Source organism: Periplaneta americana, chromosome 13, assembly GCF_040183065.1.
Source record: "Periplaneta americana isolate PAMFEO1 chromosome 13, P.americana_PAMFEO1_priV1, whole genome shotgun sequence".
NCBI lineage: Eukaryota > Metazoa > Arthropoda > Insecta > Blattodea > Blattidae > Periplaneta > Periplaneta americana.
Window position 1 is genome coordinate 44,192,559 of NC_091129.1, and position 21,975 is coordinate 44,214,533.

At 34.9% G+C, this 21,975-nt stretch overlaps 1 long non-coding RNA gene across 1 annotated transcript in view; it reads left to right on the top strand.

Moving 5' to 3' along the window:
- The window catches only part of LOC138711833 (uncharacterized), a 40,005-nt gene extending 18,697 nt beyond the window's left edge, over window positions 1-21,308 (top strand). Inside the window, exon 3 of the long non-coding RNA XR_011335488.1 lies at window positions 15,413-21,308. This is a non-coding gene — a long non-coding RNA (uncharacterized lncRNA). The remainder of the gene's footprint in view (window positions 1-15,412) is intronic.
- Window positions 21,309-21,975: the final 667 nt, after the last annotated feature.

Consider the following 21,975-nt stretch of genomic DNA (forward strand, 5'->3'; position numbering starts at 1 on the left):
TCTCTATCATCATATCCCACCTCTCTCAAATCCATTTTAATATTATCTTCCCACCTACGTCTCGGCCTCCCTAAAGGTCTTTTTCCCTCCGGCCTCCCAACTAACACTCTATATCCATTTCTGGATTCGCCCATACGTGCTACATGTCCTGCCCATCTCAAACGTCTGGATTTTATGTTCCTAATTATGTCAGGTGAAGAATACAATGCGTGCAGCTCTCCGTTGTGTAACTTTCTCCATTCTCCTGTAACTTCATCCCTCTTAGCCGCACTCGAGTTATGCGGACATTAAGGGAACGATTGTGACGGTGTCGGGTGAAGTTCCTGGGTAGCTCAGTCGGTGGAGCGATGGTACGTTCAGCCAAAGGTCCCGGAAAAATTTTTCCCTTGAAATTATTTGAGTTTGCTTCATAGGAAGCTTTACCTGAAAGCTAGATTTATTTAAAAATACCTGTCATACCAAGAATAAGGGGAAAAGTAAACAAACGGTTGTTAGCAGTCACTGGTGAGGTAAACATCGCTTTTTTCAGTTACCCGGGACCTAGGACAACTGGTCGCGAGATGACTGATATAAGAAGATTTTCGATTGAAGAGCGCTGGGTTACGTAATTATGGATCCACGAAAGATCCCAGACGAAATGTATATTTTTCTGTTACAAAACAACACGATCGTCCCAAATATTTTACAACAAGTGATGCGTTAGGGTGCGTACACACTTAGCGAACGAACAACGAACGAACGACAAACGAATGCATTCGCTGATTGAAATCGGAACGTGTGTACGTCACAGCAAAGACAAACCGATCGTTTGGTTTGCTTTCGGAAGTGATCCGTCGCTTGTCGGTACATCAAAGGAAGTTGGTATTCGTTGTGGACGGGATTTGCCACTAGCTTGTAGTTCGTAGCAGAATGCAGCGCTTAGTTCAATTTCACTAACAGGATGTCGAAACTGGAATCGACGGAAGACGCTGTTATAAATCTTATTAATGCATATAGGGAGCAGGAAATTTTATGGAATCCCAAGCATCCTACTTACCGCAAATAAAGTAAGAAAGCATTATGTTTGGGAAGCTATCGGAAAGATGTTCAACTGCAAGTCAGGCGAATCAAACACGTGCAAAATTTGAAAATTATTTTTGTTTATTTATTTTCAGTGGATACATATTTGTTGTTTAATGTAGGGAGCATGAGTCAAAAAGAAATTTGAGTCCTTACAGACATCATTCCGGAGGGAAAGACAGAAGTCCACAAAAAATCTGGAATGAGGAGTCATGAAGTGGAACTTGGTTAGCGTATAAATATATGTCGTTCCTTTTGGACAAATTCACGCCCAGAAAAAACAAAGTTCCAACCTTGTGCACACAAAATAATTATTGGCACTGAAAAGTGCCTTTTCGTAAGCATGATGCGCATTCGACAAACACAGGCAACATCTCTCTTTTTAGTATTTTAAGATAACACTAGTCTGCGATGAAATTCCTGCCTCCAAAATTTTAATGTTTTTAGGGTATTTTTAGCATGCTGAAATCAAATTCAAAGCCAAAAAGTTCCTGTCACATACCATTTTTTGTTATTTTAATTTTCTTATAATATAATACGACAATTTATACCGTAATTATTTAAACTGTAATATTTTAACATATGTAGGTTTACTATGTTAGGATATGAAAACCAAATGTATTCAACATATTTTTAAGGTGTTTATATTGAAAACCAAGGACACTGGATGTTTCTTAGCAGATAGGGGGTGCAAGCACATAAGGAAGTTAGGGTGAAATAACGTGCAGCCTTGTCATTATTTTTATTTGTGAAAGACAGAAATGTCAGCCACTCCTTGGTGAGAGACTGAACTCAACTCGTCTAGTTTCTCTTACATTTCATTAGTCTGCATTTCATCTGGAAATGAAACGAAATCAGTTTGAAGCTCCATTGTGGAGTAGAATGTTGAAAGTTTTTAGTTCAGTAAGAAAGTATTCACCATGTTCCATCGAGGATGTCTAAATAATTCAGACCACTTTTGTTATATAACTTATGTAGGATTTACACATTGCCTAAGTAGAGGTATAATATTACACATTTAGTGAAAAAGTCATACCATGTCTATTTTGGAATCAAACTTGGGGACCAAAGTAAACCTTGGGCACCACACAATGTATGTAGAGTATGCACTGAAGAACTTCGTCATTTGATCAATTGGAGAAGACCGTTGCTATCTTTTGGAGTACCTATGGTTTGGAGAGAGCAGTCGAACCATAGTAATGACTGCTACTTCTGTTCGTGTGATGTGAAGGGGTACGATTCTAAACATAAAAATCAAATCGTGTATTCAGTTGTTCAGTTAGCCATTTTACCTGTGCCTAATGTACCAATCCCTGTGCGACCAGAAAATCTTAAACATCATTCTATTGGTACTGATAACGTGAAATAGGTTTTAAATACTCTTTCTCCGAAGATGATAATCTTGTATATTGCAGTAATGTGAAATAATTTATGCTAAAACTTGGACTTCCATACTATGACCTTAGTGAATGGAGACTGTTCATTGATGCTTCCAAGCAAAGTTTAAAGGATTTCCTCCTTCATAACGGAAACATTTTTGGTTCAGTGCCCGTTGCCTATTCAGTGATCCTCAAAAAATCATACACAAATTTGCAACTGCTGTTATTGCGACTAGACTATAGGAACACAACTGGCAAGCTTGTGATGATTTCAAAGTCCTTACTATGTTACTGGGTCAACAATCTAGTTTTACCAAATTTCCATGCATTCTTTGCCTGTGGGATAGTAGGGCACGAGTTGATCACTGGACTATGAAAGACTGGCCACCTCGACAAAATTTGGAAGTCGGTTGTAAGAATGTTGTGCGCCAAAGCCTTGTCAGTTCTTCTAAAGTTGTGCTGCCATCTCTCCACATCAAGCTTGGCTTAATGAAACAGCTTGTAAAAGCTTTAAATAAGGAAGAAGACTGTTTTAAGTAAATACGTGAGAAATTTCCACTACTATCTGAAGCAAATTGAAAGAAGATATATATTTAATGGTCCTGACATAAGAAAACATGTCTGGTGCAGCAATTAAAAACAGTATGGGTGAAAAGAAGAAATCAGCATGGATGTTGTTTTGTGAAGTTGTTTTAAAATTTCTTGGCATCAAGGATCCTAATTACCGAAACATTGTGGCTAACATGCTTGAATCATACAAGGAATTTGGTTGTAACATGAGTATCAAAATTCATGTTCTGTTTTCTCACCTAGATTATTTCGCCAAAAATTTAGGATTTTTCAGCTAAGAGTAAGATGAACGATTTCACAAGGATCTGCAGGAGTTCGAAAGAAGGTGCCAGGGACGCGGGAGCATCAGTATGCTTGGTGATTATTGTTGGATGTTAAAGCGTGAAATACCTGAAGAGAAACAAAAGAAAGAGGAACAGGAGGACTTTCTCAACTAAGAAGCGAGTGGTGTAATTTTTTGTGTGATACATTGTGCTAATTTATACATCCAATAGTGAAGTAAACAAGACAAAACAAAGCAAAAACACTGTAGTGACATGTATGAACAAATATACACATAATTTCAGCAAGTTGTGTCTTTTAAATATTGTTTTTGAATTTGAAATAAAAAAGTGAAATGAAAAAGTTTGTGATGAAATTCACGTAATTATAAAATACATTTAAAGTGATTTTGCAAACAAACCTGACGTGATAGAAGCAAACGGATTGAAAATTCGGATTCAGCACATCGACATTATATAAAATCACATTACTTACTTTAGGCAACAAACACAAAGTTGAAATTCGCAGGCTAGTGTAATTATTGTCAGTGAGGTATCCGTATATTGTAACTTTCCCCTGTCTTGTAGTTGTACCTTAATAAAATCTTCCAGTTCCTCAATTACAACTGTACATACTTCTAGAACAATCCTGGTAATCAGCTGTTGCGACACTTTGAATAAATACATTAAACTTGTAGACTATACGAATCTCCTGTAGCAAGATATCGAAGTATTAATGCTAGCCTTTCCTGAATAGATATTGCTTCTCGCCAGCCTGTGCCTTTCTTGGAAATTTTTGGCCCTATTTTGCAAAGTAATATTTCGAAATCTGTTTCTGAAATGCGACAGAAGTTGTGAAACTGTCCCGATTCCATTCGACGTGAATCATTAAGCAAGTCAATGCCTCTATATTGATTGCGACTTTCGTAGAGTGGCGTCTGCCACCATCACCTCTTGGTTTTTAACTTTCTTTTTGTTAAACTGCCTATAATAACAACGGCAGCACTTGCTATAATTATATTTTCGTCTGCCTTTATTGCGGATAATAAGCGAACGTGAATGATTTCTGACCATTTGCTGATGACTTGTACGTTGTTCCAAACAGCGAACGAACAACGAAATTTTGCTTCATCATTCGTTTGTTGTTCATTCGCCAAGTATATACGCACCTTCAAACAATACTGTGAAGTTGGCAGAAACGAACTGGGGTGCAAGAAGGCGTACATTACATGTTACATAACGTGGGAAGGTTTTGCTGCAAATGGTGCGATTTGGCAACATTATTTGAAAGGACTGTTTACTGAACAACACACAAATGTTTCTAATTTCATTTATAACCCAATTGACTGGACCTGGAGTTACGGATGAGATACTGTTTAAGCACGTCAGTGCACCTGCGCATTTCGGGCTTACTGTTCGTGATTTCCTAAACTACAACTTTCCTGAGAGATGGTTCGTCCGTGCATCCCCAACATGGCCTCCGAATTGATCACAACAGGCAACAGCCTGGGGGGATACCTACGTCAAAGTAACAGTGGCTGTAAATTTATATGAAACTAATGATGAACTACGAACTGCTGATACTATGAGAACCGTTTTCGCAACCGTTACATCAATGACGGTTACATAGACCCATAAGTTCGATAGATAGACAGACAGACAGACAGACAGATAGTTTATTTTGCAAAAACATGTGGAACATGTATGGCATCGTCATATACAATTTAAAATACATGATATCATACAATGGATACAAATTAAGATACATTAATATTGAAAAACTCATCGACATCATACAATGGATTTGCCAATAATATAGTCCTAATTCGTGTCCTAAACACTCGGAATGGAAGATTCCTTATATCAACAGGTAAACTATTAAATACATTAAAGGCAAAGAATAGAAAACTGTTTTGATTAATACTGTATTTACATTTGTTAATATATAAATTTGTATTATTTCTTGTAGAATATTTATGAACAGATGTACATGCTAAGTAATTATTAATGTTATACCGAATGTAAAGGACACAGGCCAATACATACATAGACGGCAATGTCAAAATTTGTGCCCTTATAAAAAGAGGTTTACAAAGAGTCGTATTTGATACTCCATGAATTAATCTTAAAGCTTTCTTTTGTGATATGAAAAGAGCTTGAGCAGAAGTATGATGACTCCAAAGAATAATACCATAATTTAAATGACTTTGTATATGGCTATGAAATATTGTAAACAATACCTTGTTAGGTAAATTATTCCTTAACAACCTTAACATATATAGGCCTTGACTTATTTTCTTAGCAACATAGTTAACATGCGTTTTCCATCCCATTCTAGGCTCAAGAAAGATGCCCAGAAACCTAACAGCATTATTACTAACAGTAGTAAGACGATTAATACCAAAGTTTAATTTAACAGTTTTGTTAGAATTAATCATAAGGTTATTCGCACTACACCAATCAACAACCCTACTTGATACATCAGCAAGTTCCATAGGTAATGGCCCGGTTTCTTCAACGTTTGTTAAAATGCACCTAACATAGCGTTAATTAACTGTAAGTTAAAGGTATGAATTGCTGTTAAAATATTGTGTTTCTTCAACTTTACACTTCACATTTTAACATTCTGTTTGTTAACTCTCTGTTAGAACCAGAGATTCTAGCGTTAAACCATAACCTATAACCAAATATAGGCTCACTTATGTTTTCTCAACTCTGACAATTGCGATTTTCGCTTGTTTCCGTTGTTTGATTCAGAGAGGATAGAAGTCTTTCTATTCTCTCAGGTTTGATTTCTGCTTCTTTCCTCGCCTGTATCACAATAGCATGGAGTAGCGTATTGGAATTGCTGTTATGAAATGGAAAACATTGGAACAAAAAGAAGTCGTGGGACTAATTTCTCTTCGTTCGAAAGAAACCTTCTGCTGGAAATTATTTCGCAGTATAAACCAATTAATGAGAATAAACAAACAAACGGATCTAAGTTGAAAGCGAAACGTGAGGCTTGGCAGAAAATAGCGTACATCTTTGTATGAACTTCTGGCCTGTCAAATCACAGAAATCATCCGCTCTGTTTATGTATTCATGGATACCATTTTCTAAATAATCCAGATATATAAGTTCAGCATCTAACGCACCAGCCATATTGGATACTTCTATGCTAACAGAGAGTTAAATGATTTAACTGCATGAAATAGGTCGTTAAATTAACATAGGTTTTAACAGCCTGTTAGTACTAACAGTAGTTGAAGAAATGCTTCAATTGTTAAGTTTACAGTTAAAATGGAATAACACACTGTTATAATTTAACAAAGGTTGAAGAAACCGGGCCTATATGTCACTATTTTTATGAATAGTATTAACGGCTAAATCATCAGCAAACATGAAAGACTCAGAACATCCATCCCGAATATAGTCGGGAAGATAATTAACATAAATAATAAACAATAAAGGTCCCAAAATTGAGCCTTAGGCACACCATATTTTAATACCTGATACTGTGACCTTTTACCATTTGCCAAAACAGATTGATGCCTATCATTCAAATAAGACGCTAAAAATTTTACACTAAGACAAATAAACCATAATATTTAAGCTTAAGTAAAAGAGTTTCATGAGAAACTGTGTCGAATGCCTTTGAGAAATCATAAAAACTATTACTAATATGATAACCATTTTCAATACCCACAAAACAACGTTTAACAAAGGACACCACCGCCACCACAGTACTATTTGAAGTCCTAAAACCATATTGACAGTTGGTGAACAAAGAATTTGATTCAAAGTAATTGTAGATATGCAGGGGTATGATGAGATCGTCGTTGTATAGTTTACCTATTATTATTAGTCCCCCTTGAGGGGAGGGGCACGGGCTGTGGACTGTCTACGCACACAGACCGCTTGGATAGGCTCACTATACTGCCCGGAATGGAATGGTGTGCATGCTCTATGCCCCTCCCCTGCGCTACAGATTCCCTGTGGGCCGCCTCTGAACTCCCCGACAACTCCTACTCCCTAAATTTCAAACGGGTGATAGGAGGTTGAGGAATGAAACCTAAAATGCAATTGATATCACTGGTTTTATACTTCTCCCTCAATATCTAAATTGACGTGTTTTTTGTTTAAATTAATTTAAAATTGAAATAAGTAATTATTTAGACTGGAAAGTTTCTAAATTAAAACCCGGTGTATATGAGAGAACTCGACGGAGTTACGACATCAAGAGAGAAACGGGCAGTCTCCCGTCTCGGCTGAGATAGTCGTCAACTCATCGTATTACGTGATCGCGGTGGTGGGGTAACCCCGCTGATTTGGATAGCTACGACTTTCGTCTGTGTGATATAATTCACCGGTGGAACATCGTTTGGATATCATCGCTTTACAGAATAAGGGATGGTCTGTTTCATTCTTAACAGCGCGCTGGCCAGCATTCCTAATTTTCGTATTCTACACTACGAGGGATCATTAACGTCCATAAACCCACAGGGAAGTTCCCTGACATCGCTACGCTATTAATGTACATAGTGGCTCACTTTGTTATGGTGTGCTTCCCAGGATGTGAACTTTAATTCAGCTAAAGGTTGGAGACTACAACTTTATATGACTTATTAGAGCCCGAGTCTATCCGGACTGTATTTTCAATTAGTGTTTAATTTACTCAGTGATACATCGCCATTCTTAATTTCATTTCGATGGTAGATATTTATTTTCTCTCTTTCATTCTCTCACTACTTTATATTGTTATTTGAAGAATAATATTTGGGTTTCTCAGTTGACCTAACAGCTATGTCATCAGCTTAGATGTATTGTTACTTTTATACAGTTTCAAGCAATTGTTTTTCAAAACTAGTGCTGATAAATTTACTAGTTTGTATTCAGTGATTCCAATAACAAATTCTCCTCGTGATAAATACAATTTCTTGACCTTAACAATAGGCTTATCACAAGGCCGTTTCTAACGGCCTTGTGATACATACAATAATCTTAATTATATGTTTCACTGCCTTCTTATCAACTGGAAAAGTTATATCTAGTTTGTGACCTACGTGAGGTTTCAATATGTTTCCAAAGGCCGTGAAATAATAAATATTTATGTCCATGCAGATTTACAGCAGTAGTAGTAGCAGTTACTTTGAACAATAGTAGTAATATTAGTTGTGATAATAGTAAAACTAGTTGTTAATAGTAGTATACAATCTGGTCTAAGAGAACCCTATGTAGAAGACCAAAAATATGTTGCACAGTTTTCAGGAAAATATATGGAATAATATTCACGAAAATCATGCAATATTCTGAGAAATCATCCTTCATAACATTACTATGAAAAATATTCATCTAGTATATACGAGTATAATATGCTATTGGTATACAGGCTTAATAATCTAGTTTAGTATTAATAGAATAAACAGCAAATAGTTACAAACCTGTAACATTTGATATATTGCCTGAATTAAAATAAATTATGTAAAATCAAGATGGTACTATAACTCTGCCAATACAATAAATTATAAAAATTGACAGAATCAATATGCTGAAAACATTGCTTATAATAAGAGGAAATTTTTCAGGAAAATAATAATTACATCAGTATAATCATGAAACTTAGGAAAAGCACTGAGCTAAAAATTCTTCATAGAGATGTTGTTAAGGATAATTTATTTTTATTTCAGCACAGTTATAAGACTTCACAAAATCAATAAGCTAAAAAAATGCTTTCATTACAACTTGTAATATCATTACCAGGGAAAGGATTTATATGTAAATACATATTTACTTATAAAGCTAATATAATTTATATTTTGCATTATCTTTATGTTTCACAATGTGTAGGGTTGAAAAATCCTACTTTTATTTTCCATATTTTTCCATATTTTAGAGTTTAGTACATATTTTCGTTAATTTCCATATATTTTCCATATTTCATATAAAACAGTCCATATTATATTAGGTTTAACAATAAAACAAAACAAAATTCCATTAACTTTTAAAAATACATTTCAACAATAGAGATTTAAACACATGTTCAGTAATCCCTTTAACATCAGAGTTATTTGAAAATTAGCAGTCCTATCAACAATGGGAAAGTAAGTTACAAAACTGTATTAATTTAATTTAAAATTTTTAACAGACTTCAGTTGTGCAGCTCAACAGTTAAATGCCAGTCAGAGTACACATAGGTTCAGTTTTGTAAATCATACTATAAAGACGGTAAATATGCCAAAAGTACGTCATTCAGTCAATTTAAAATCAAAACTAACAAGTTACATTTCAGAATTTAAAGAAGATGGTTTATCAACTGACAATAAAATATTATTTTGTAATTTGTGTCAGTGTGCAGTATCATCTACACAAAAGTTCCTGGTGCAACAACACATTACAACTAGTAAACATCAGGCCAACAAACAACTAAATTCCAAGCAGAGACAATTGTTTTTAACACAACCAACAACATCGAATGTAAGATCTGAGTTTAACATCGACCTGTGCCGTTCTCTCATCTCTGCTGATATTCCTCTCTACAAACTAAAGAATAAGGTCTTCAGGGAATTCCTTGAAAAATATACTCAACATACAATCCCGGATGAGTCAACACTTAGGAAGACGTATGCTCCATCCATCTACGATGAGACAATACAGAAGATAAGAGATGAAATTAAAGATAGTTCAATTTGGGTTTCCATTGATGAGACTCCCGACAAAGAAGGTAGACTTGTTGGTAATGTAGTTATCGGTTTGTTAAGTGAACAATATTCTGAACGAATTCTTTTACATTGTGATGTTCTAGAAAAGTGCAATAACAAAACTATAGTTAAACTGTTCAACGAAGCTATGGGTATCCTGTGGCCAAAGGGTATTATGTACGATAATGTGTTATTCTTTATTAGCGATGCTGCCCCTTATATGGTCAAAGCTGGACAAGCATTATCTGTTGTATATCCTAAATTGACTCATTTTACTTGTGTGGCGCATGCATTTCATCGTGTGGCAGAAGTGGTCAGAAACAATTTCCCTAAAGTAGATTTGTTGATTTCATCAGTGAAAAAAGTATTTCTCAAAGCTCCCAGTAGAGTTAACGTGTTGAAAGAAATGTACCCTGAAATTCCATTGCCACCAAAGCCAATTTTAACTAGATGGGGTACATGGCTAGAAGCAGTTGAATATTATGCCGAACATATAGACTCTATTAACAATGTTCTCCTTGCATTGGACTCTGAAGATGCAGTCTCAATTGATACTGCGAAAACAGTTACCTGTGACATAAGTGTGAAGAATGACTTAGCTCACATTCAGCATACATTTTCATGCATCATAAAAACGCTCAAAAGTCTCCAAAATAGGCACCTTTCACTATCTGAAAGTTTTGAAATTATAAATAGTACTGTGGAACAACTGAATCGTGGTAGAGGTAAAGTTGCAGATGCAGTAAGAGCTAAGGTGGACACTGTACTTTCAAAAAACCCTGGATATGAAGAACTACAAAAGGTTGTTGCTGTGATGAGTGGTGAATCAACAGTGAAGATTAACTTGGACTTATCCCCAGCAGACATTGTGAAATTGAATTATGTACCAGTTACTTCTTGTGACGTCGAACGCTCTTTTAGTCAGTATAAATCTATCCTCAGAGACAATAGAAGAAGATTCACTTTTCAGCACTTGAAAGGTATGTTTGTAACCTATTGTTATGGTAACAGACAATAAAAATTGTGTTTTGTTGAAACTACATTGGAAGATAAGGTACGTCCATTATATTTTTTGTTTAGTTTGATTAAAATGTACCAATATTTAACGTACATAGTCATTTTTTTATAATTTTAAGTCCATATTTAATTCCATATTTTGGTAAAAATCCATATTTAATTCCATATTTTGGTAAAAATAACTACATATATATTTACATATTTCATATATTTTTAGTCCATATAAATCCGTTCCCTGATCATTACAATTATATAACTTAGCAAAAGCAAGGAGCTAAAATTTTGCCTAATAGGAGGAAATGTTAAAAAGAATTTATATTTATACCAGTGCAGTTATAAGACAAAGCGAAGTAAATAAGCTAGAAAAAAGCTTCATAAGCATTTTCAGGAGAATTTTTAATATAATTATAATTATACAACATAGTAAACTAAAAAAATTATAAATAACTGCTTAGTAATGGAAAGTTTTTCTGAAAATTTATAGATATATCAGTACAATTACATAAATTAACAAAATTAATAAGCTAAGAAACTAACAAGCTTGTATTTGCTATTTGGGAAAAGGAAATTGTACCAAAACAATGGAAGAAGTCCATAATTGTACATGTTTTTAAGAACTAACTTTAGTAACTTTCGTGAAGTAACACTTTTGTTAACGTCGTAAAAATGTTTGTCCAATATTCTTTTAAGAAGTTTAACTCCGTATGTAGATGAAATTATTGGAGGTCATCAGTATGGTTTTAGGCGTAATAGATCGACTATGGGTCATATTATTTTTGTATTCTACAGAATTGGAGAAAAATGGAAGTATAAGGGTACAGTACATCAGTCATTCATAGATTTCAAAAAGACATATGATTCTGTTGATAGGGTACTTTTATGTAACATTCTTAAATAAGTTGGTATTCCCAAGAAACTAGTCTGATTAATTAAAATGTGTCTCAGTGAAACGTACAGTAGAGTCCATATAGGCTAATTTATGTCGGATGCCTTTCCAATTCACTGCAGACTAAAGCAAGGAGATGCACTATCACCTACACTTTTAACTTCGCTCTGGAATATGCCATTAGAAAAATCCAGAATAGCAGAGAGTGTTTGGAATTGAACGGATTACATCAGCTTCTTATCAATGCTGTTGACGTGAATATGTTAGGAGAAAATCCACAATCTATTAGGGAAAACTGGAATTTTACTTCAAGTAAGTAGAGAGACATGTTTGGAAGTAAATCCTTACCAGAAAAAGTATATGATAATGTTTCGTAATCAAAACATAGTATGAAATATAAACATTGGAAATTTATCCTTCGAAGAAATGTAAACTTCAAATATCATAGAGCAACAGTAACTAATATAAATTACACTCGGGAGGAAATTAAACACAGAATAAATACGGGAAATTTTATTATTCGGCTGAAAAGCTATTGCCATCTAGTCTGCTGTCAAAAAATGTGAACGTTAGAATTTATAAAACAGTTATATTACCGGTTGTTCTGTATGGTTGTGAAACTTTGACTTTCACTTTGACAGAGATACACAGATTAAACGTGTTTGAGAATAACGTTCATAGGAAAATATTTGGTGCTAAGAGGGATTAAGTTACAGGAGAATGGATAATGTTACACAACGGAGAACTGTACGCATTGTATTCTTCACCTGACATAATTAGGAACATTAAATCTAAGACATTTGATATGTGCAGGCCATGTAACATGTATGGGCGAATCCAAAAATGCATTAGGGTGTTAGTTGGGAGTGAAAAAGATCTTTGGAGATGCTGAGAAGTATATGGGAGGATAATATTAAAATGGATTTGAGTGAGGTGGCATATGATGATAGGGACTAGATTAGTCTTGCACAGGTTAAGAACCGATGGCGGGCTTATGGAATCCGGCGCCGTAGTGAATTTTTCTCCTCTAATAACCATTTTTATCATAACAGATAAATGATGTAGGACCAGAAATTAATCTTTACGTAGATTCTTCACCCAGCAGTGCATATACTGTTGAATCCCGGCCATTAAAGTCACTCATTTGAGTGCGCTTCTGGTATAATGGCTGTTGACTTAATATAATATGTCAACATAATTATATGCTGAACATGGAGTCAGGCCGCAAAAGGGAAAAACACTAGAGGAGAGGGATTCGATCCGGTGCTGTGGATTGAACTTCGGCGTAGTTTGGTGGTTAGAGCACTTGGTACGTAGAAATAAAGGACCTGGGTTCGATGCCCGGCGCTGGAGCGAATTTTTATCCTATAATAACCATTATGTGAAGGAGACAATGAACCTCCGGGTTTCTTAAAAGCAGTTAGTAAGGAAAATGACACGTTAAAGTAAAAAATAAAATATTTTAGAAGAATATATAACTATATGAGTACAGTTTTACAATACAGGTTAGTATAATAAAAAAAGTTTAAGAAAAATTCTTAATTAAGTGAGATTATCTGGGACATTTACAATGAAATATTATTAGGACAATTACAGAACTTAGCATAATCAACAAGAAAAACAATTCTTAATAATTTGAAGATTTTCAGAAAAATTTGTATTGGTACCGTAAATACCGCGCATAATCTGCAAGTAAGCGATTATGCATTTCGTTATACATCCATGGGCTGCTATTGTGTTTCATGATGATAGTTGTAAAGTATGATCTCCCACTCCAACAAACTATCCTGAATTACAACGCTTACGAATCGAATATAGGAAAAGACAGCCTTCCCATAAGATTTCTGTGGACCTAATCTCTAAGGGTGATTTCAAGAGTAGGCTACGCATATCTGTTTTAATGTCTTTCTTGTCTCTCTCTCTCTCTCTCTCTCTCTATTTTTCTGTGTCTTTTACGTTTTCCATTCTACCAATTTTTTTCTTCCTGTAACCTGTACTAGGATACGCTTATGATGTGGGATTTATATGATGTGAAATCGATTGATGACGATATCAAGGAAAACTACTCCATATTTCAGAAGTTGTTTGTTAATTTTTATGGATTTACTCCGTTGAAATTTCTTAAACGGCATATTGACGTATCTCTTCATTTGTATCTTTGATTCCACGGGAGTAAATTATAGATGGCCGATATAGCTCAAAAGAAAGCAATGGATATTATCTGGATAATAACATATTGGATTCTTAGAGGATTTTCAGAACGGCTCTGAACTTCTGCATCTCATTAAGTAATCCGTTACGAGTTCTAGAGATTGCACCCATACAAGTGAAACGGTTCTAGCTATCATAGTGAAAACTAACTAGACATGTATTCCTTCCGCTTATATATTTAAACGATGACCTTCTAGGAAATATTAGATAAATTTGTCTTAAGAATCAACATAACTTCCTATCCTTTTACACTTTTATCTGCTATAATAGTATATTACGGTACAAGGTTGGAAAGTATTTTTTACAAAATCGAGGAAAAGTTTGAAAAACGAACAGAACGAGTTTTTCAATTTCCGAGATTTTGTAATGTACTTCACAAACGTGTATTGTATAGCACCTTTTTTGCACAATAATATATTTTGAAAATAATAATAATAATAATAATAATAATAATAATAATAATCCGTGGCGCTACAGCCCGTGAAGGGCCTAGACCGACCAGCAGGCTGCTGGCCTCACGCCCACATGTCGAAGCAGAGGTGGAAGATCATTCAACCAGAATGAGGTATCGTGTGGTTAGCACAATGGTCCCCCCAGGCGTTATAGCTGGCATTCGCAACCGGATTTCGCTACCTATCGTAGCTCCCCAAGTGCATCACGATGCTGGGTGGGCACCGGTCTCATACACTGGCCGAAATTTCATGAGAAAATTTCTTCCCCATGAGGATTCGAACCAGTGCGCATTCCGTAACGCGAGTCTTAGGCAGGATGCCTTAGACCGCGACACTACGGCGCGGGACTTTTGAAAATAACATTTTTTTTTGAAAATCTTAATAGTATACATTATGTGCACTACACTATGAACAGCTGACTGATGTTAGCAGTCTGGCTACATACAAACTTCACCATCAACTTCAATGTGAAGGAGAATAATGATTCAGGTACTTGTAATATTTCGTGTTCAATTGGAATCATTTTTATTTCTTTTTGTTAAGTGAAGTTTGAATTGTTTAAATAAAGTTCTGTTCATTTAAAATGCAGTGATTTGTTTCGCATAATATATATTAATTAATATTGCCTTTTGTGTATGAATATTACAGGCATTGTAGAATTGTAGCATACATAGAAGGCAATGGTTTTCATTACAACTCTAGGGCAGTTATTTATAATATTTCAACATACTTATCTAGGTTGGCAACTCAGTAAAATCAGCTTTCAATAGTGGCGTCCGTTTGCTGTAACGATGAGAAAACACACTATCGTTAAAAATGTTCTTTCTTAACTACTAACTCAATTTAAAATTGTAAAATATTACGACTGTATAAATTTTATTATTTTATTCTTTTGCAGGCAGAGAACATAACTGAAGCAACGTCCCTATCATCAAACACCTCGATGGAGCAATCTGCGGATATGAACATAAGTACATGGAAACTGCATAACACAAGAGGATTAAAATTTGATAACACATTTAAAAGATTATTGGGACGTCAAATGGTAGTCAATGATACAGTCTACAATGACAAGTTTTCAAGGTCAGAGAATAATGAAACTGTATTTGCAGAAGTAAAAGGTGAACTTTTTCCAACAAACCAATATATATTTGAAGATTCACTTCAAAGAAAACTATCATCAGGACACTCTATTAATTTTGAAACCAATCAGGGTAATTTTGCTTATGTAAAAGAACCGACAGAAAATATGACAAATTCAAATGTCGAAGATAAAAATACGAGTTTCTCAGCACAACAAATTAACGACACAAAATCACCTTCCAGAATCGAGACTGAAACTGAAATTAGAAAATCCTTTATCATGTCACCATTTCTGCAATACGGCACACAGTATTCACAAAGTTATTATCCATACTACAACAATTATAATGAACCAACAAATATATTAAATAGGAATGGACTGATACCATCTTTATTACGAGGTATAGTAAGTCCATTCAGGTCATTTTATCCCATTTCGAATTCCAATATTAATGATAATTTGTACAACGGACCTATAAGAAGTAGCTACCAAGATATGCAGTTACAACCAATATCGTCTTATGATTCCTACAATAATCAACTGAGTCCACTCTATGGGAATGGCCTTATACCATTCCTGCTAAGATTTCTTCTCAGTCCACTGCGGCTTCTGTATAGAATATTTTACCCAAATAATAACGATCCGCTTATCAACAACTCAATATTAAACGCAACTTTGACGAATCTGTTGCGATTAATTCTATCACCAGTGACATTTCTACTCAGAGCTCTGAGACAAGTAACATCAAACATATTGAGCACAATTTTTTTTCCAATCACACAATTTAATAAAATTGTCAATGAATCCATTCAAAATCTCTTGAGTGATACCAATTCCACTTCTTTGCCACAAGCGTTATTCAAAAGAGCAGTCATGAATCTAAATGCCTCGGTGTCCAGGGCACTCTCCGCATTACAAAATGCAATCCGTAGTTTTATTCAATCAATAAGAAACCGTGTCATGAATATATCAGATTCACTTTATCAGCGTTTCTTGAGGCACGTTAGACGGTTAGTTCTATTTGTTGGAAACATCTTCACCGGTATCTTGGAAGTTTTCCTTCGATTTATCGGTGTTGTTGTGAACATCATTGCAGACGTGGCTACTCGTCTTGTTATAAATGCTATAAAAATTCTTCGAGAAATTTTTAATAGACCTAAAATTGTACGCACATTCTTTTCTTCTCTAATAATATTTGTTATACTGAACCGATTTCTCCAAATCATCAGCCAAATTCTTTGGAGGGAATTGCTCAGGAAAATTCTAAACCGTCCTTCAACACAAAATCCTGTCTTACAATCAATACGAAACTTTATCCGAAGTCTTAAACCTACCAATATTTTAGGAAACATAGTTGACAGAGCACTTGAACGTCTGGTGAACGGTTCACGCTTACGCCCAGTCAGATTCTTCATACAAATTCTGCGGAACATTGTTGACGCCATAATAAGATTAAGAAATTTACCTAACAGAATAAGAGAATGGTTTCAAAATCCTGTGGGAAATATTTTTAAATTTATCAGAAATATTCTATCTTTCTTTCGTATGACGCTTTCCCGTATACTCAACATACCTAATATTCTTATTCAAAGAATTAAAGATTTCATATCAAGTTCTTTGAGATTTTTTACAAATATATTTAAAACTGTTACATCCTTTATTAGCAGCATCTTCACAACAATTTATTCGATATTACTAGGAGGAAGAACTGGAATATTCCCCACTTTGCTTCGAAATATTTTAAAATTTCCAAGTAACGTAACAGCTTTTATAAGAAGAATAATTTATTTTCTTTCAAACACTGCCAAATTTATTCTAAATTTCTTTAACACTGTGTTAAAATTTATAAGCAGTACAGTATCATATATTTTAGGAAGAATTCCATTTTTTAATATCATAACGCTGCCCATTCGCAATTTCTTAGCTTTTCTGAATCGAATCAATCCAATTTCACATATTTTGGGCAACATAAAATCTTCAAATTTGAGAAGATTATTGAAACTAATTATGCGTGTAGTTTCCGTCGTTGTTGTTGCTCTCATTCTTAAAGCAATACTAACAATTATATGGCGACTACTAATGTCAGTATTTTTACGTGGCCAGTCTAGTAAAAGTGGAGGTTTCCAACCACTGAGGAATTTATCAAAAGCGATAGGAAACGTTATACAAACAGCAGTTCGATTGCTTTTTAATTTAGTAAATAATGCAGGAAAAATCTTTTTTCCTTTCGTAGGCTCAGGTATTGCAAATATGATAAAAACATTGGCAGAATTTTTCGGATTTTTATCCAATGTTAGATATAATAAATCAATTGTCAGATTATTGAGAAGCATTTTGTTTGTATTGATTTTGAGGTTCCTGCTTCCAGCTGTAGCAATGCTTCTACCATTCCGAAGAATGCGGCAAGGGTAGAAAGATGTACTGTAATAAAGCTGTGTTAATTTTGAGCCCTTGTAAAAGTCTCGCTTTAATTCGTATCTGAATTATCCTGAGATAATATAATTTTGATTCAATAAATGACGGGGTTTCCGTGGCATTGTCAGCATGACATGTTACATTCACCCAGTAGCTGTATCAGTAAATATCACGATGGTGGTAACAGGAAAACTTGCCTCTCTGAAGAGAATTGAAACTCAGTGTCTTAGATTTCAAAGCAACTTTAGAGACTACAGCTATTGAGTACACCGCGAATAACGTAAGAGACGAGCCAACGAACACTAGCCCCTCTAGTCAATTGTTTCATTTAGGTATAAGTTAATAGCTGTCTCTGAGTTCTTTTTGAGGAGAGGTACTACATTTAGTTAGGTTTTTTAATCATAAATCTCAATTTATATACCATGTAATAAATGACCTTCGAGATAGTGATACATTGCACAGGAAAAGAGTGCAGAAAAATCTGTCTAAAGTTCAGTTATTGTTAATTTTACTTACTACTGTTGGTAGATGATTATTTTACTTTCCTCATCAGTAAATATAAATATATAAGACCAATCATAAAACATCTACCTTAATACAGTAAAATTCATATTACACTACATCTAATTATTATAAACATTATTAACATTATAAGAACCAATAAAATAGAACTATTAATATTTATAACTCCTTCTACAATTTGATTGAGACAGCACTGTTAATAGCCGGAATGGAACCGTTGTATCAAACCGACTTCTCGGTGCAAACATAATAAATTTTAAGGAAAAGAGAAATTTAACAAATAAAAATATAAAAGCAACCTACAAACACAAAACAACAGACCACTTAACCAGATACACTGCAACAGTTTTTTAGACGTTTCAGTATAAAGTATAAAAGCACACTACAAGCACGAAACAACAGACCACTTAACCAGGCACAAATCAACAGTATTTTAGACATGTTTCAGTATAGAATATAAAAGAACTCTACAAACACAAAACAACAGACTACTTATTCAGGTACAAATCAACAGTATTTTAGACATGTTTCAGTATAGAATATAACAGAACTCTACAAACACAAAACAACAGACCACATAACCAGGTAAAAAGCTACAGTATTTTAGACACGTTTGAGTATGAAATATAAAAGAACTCTACAAACACAAAACAACAGACCACTTAACCAGGCACAAATCAACAGTATTTTAGACATGTTTCAGTATAGAATATAAAAGAACTCTACAAACACAAAACAACAGACTACTTATCCAGGTACAAATCATCAGTATTTTAGACATGTGTCTGTATAAAATATAGAATAACCCTACAAACCCAAAACAGACCACTTAACCAGGCACAAAGCAACAGTATTTTAGACGAATTTAGTATAAAATTGTACATAATAACTACAATGTTTCCCTAAATAGTTATCAGAGTTTCAAGGTTGTGCATTTTCTCTCATTTGCGATACATAAAAACAAACCTTACATGAGATTAAAGAGAAAATCTCGAGTTTTCATACGGTATAATATAAGTATTCAATGTGACCACCATTCGGAACACCGCTGTGGAGTAACGGTTAGCACGTCTGACAAGTTACCTGGTTGGGGTTTTTCGGAAGTTTTCCCTCAACCCATTAAGAGCAAATGCTGGGGACATTCGGCGCTATATTGCGTTTTTGAACACAGTTCACACGTTCACAAGCATTCGATATGTGTGTCGTCTCATCAGCCTTAACTGCTAAAAAGTCAGCAGCGTTCTTTATTTCTTTGAAATCTCATCATGGCATACATCAAAATGGCTTGAAGGACTTCGGCCTGTATAGTGTTTGATGTGCTCTTAAGCACTGTTCCCCTTTCCAAATGTTCCTTAAGAGTGCGTCTAATTCAGAACTGAAATTGATGAGGCCAAGAAAAATACTAGCGTTTTAAGATGAGTTTCCGTCTTCGTGACCTCTTAAAGCCAACTCAAAAGTTCCACAAAACCGCACGCACATATCTGTTCTTGGTAACTTTATCATTGTGAAGTTGAACAATCCAATTGAATCCAATTGTGTCTGTATGTTTGTTTGACCCAACACTGCTTGCTAATTTAACATTATTGTTGATGTGTGCAGATGAAGAATCGTGTTTTTTAATTCTTTCATTCATGAGCTTCAAATCAATCATATCTGCAGAACGATAATCAAAATTATTTAGTTAATAAATGAAATTCATAAAACGTACTTATTTTTGTCAATAAATGTTCGCCGTCGAACAATAGGCAAGGAAAACAAAATATAGCGTCTTTATACTGCAGCCGCATATTGCATTTTTCGTAAGTCCGAATGTTGAATTTTCTTGTCACTTCTTTACTGTACTTCGTCACTTATAATTTTAATTCATATGTAGGTCTACCCATCATCTTTATTTTGATCTTTTCGTGTAAAGGTCTTATAGAAAATTACACATCTAAAAGATTTTACACACTATTCATTGTAACATCTGTAATGGAACGAGCTTGAGAACATATCTGAAAGTGCTCCTAACCCCTCCTACGGACACTGTACTGCCTCCCTACCATACTCCAAAGCCTGCCAGTGAAACAGTACTACTGCGCATGCTCGAATGGAACAGTGTGCCGCAAGTGTCGAGCGGTAAACATAAGTCCCAGTCGTCAACAAGAACAGTACAGTACAGTCATGCAGTGTTATTTTTACATAGTATTATAATAAAGAATTATGTCGCTCACATAGTCTACTGCAGCTCATTGATATAAATTTTAAAACATGTGTTATTTGAAGAGGTGGTGCACTGCTCCTGTGCTCCGTAAGAGAAATCGCCACTGGCTGTGACGCAATAAAGACGAGAAACAAAAACGCTGCGCTCAGGAAATGAAACAGTCACAATTCTTCTTTCACTACACTTTTACATCCACTTTCGATTGTAAAGCTATGCCAACCATCTAAAACTCCGATAATCATTTAGGGACATGGTAGGCCTATATATAGTCTACCGAAAGTTCTCATAGTTCCCATATTAATAAAAAAGGAGTATATGCTATATATGTATTGTTTTTAGAAATAAAGAAGAACTAGAGTGTAATACTAATTACATTCTTGGCTAGATTTGGCATTTTTACACTTAGGCATAATTTGGGCCATTGTGTGCCCATTATATAGGTTACGATTATTGTCATATTCCTATAGATGATCTGGGTAGCATTCGTGAATCCGACAGTGACAGGTGGGCAATTCTGCCTCAGCCTCTCACAGAGCTAGGCCCTATCCTTAGACGAGTAGCTTGAAAAGTCCCAAGCCCTAACTCAATCAGCATAATGAAACCCACGCTGACAGGTGCGCCATCCTACTTCAGCCCCTGATAAAGCCAGGTCCCATCCGCAGACGAGTAGATCGATAAGCTCCAGGGACCCGAGGTCCCAAGACAAAGATTAGATTCAATATGCACATTGGTGTGTAGCCACACAGGTCCCTTAGGTAATGAGAAAGCAGATATTTCAGCTAAGGGTACAACTGCTCCAACGATGCCTGCGCTTATGATTTGTGTACTATCATTAGCACTAGAAACTACTTTATATTGTACAAACATATATCAAAGGCTGCAAGATCAACATATGATCGGAAAAACACAACAATACAACATAACTGTATTTTCTGTTTATGTTAGGTAAATTATAGGATGCAACATTTTCATCGAAACTAAGATCGTTGTAACTTTTTTGGAACACAACGAGTTCATATTGTCCTTCCACCCATTTAAAATAAATTTTGATCACGAAGTGTTATCGTTATTACTCTATGAATGTGAAACTTGCAGTTTGACTGGCTAATATTCTAGTATGTGTACTTGAATTTACTAAGGATGTTATTAATTGGTCCAACAGAATAATATGTTATTCTAACAATTAATATTTGAGGAGAAAAATTCGCTCCGGCGCCGGGGATCGAACCCGGGAAAC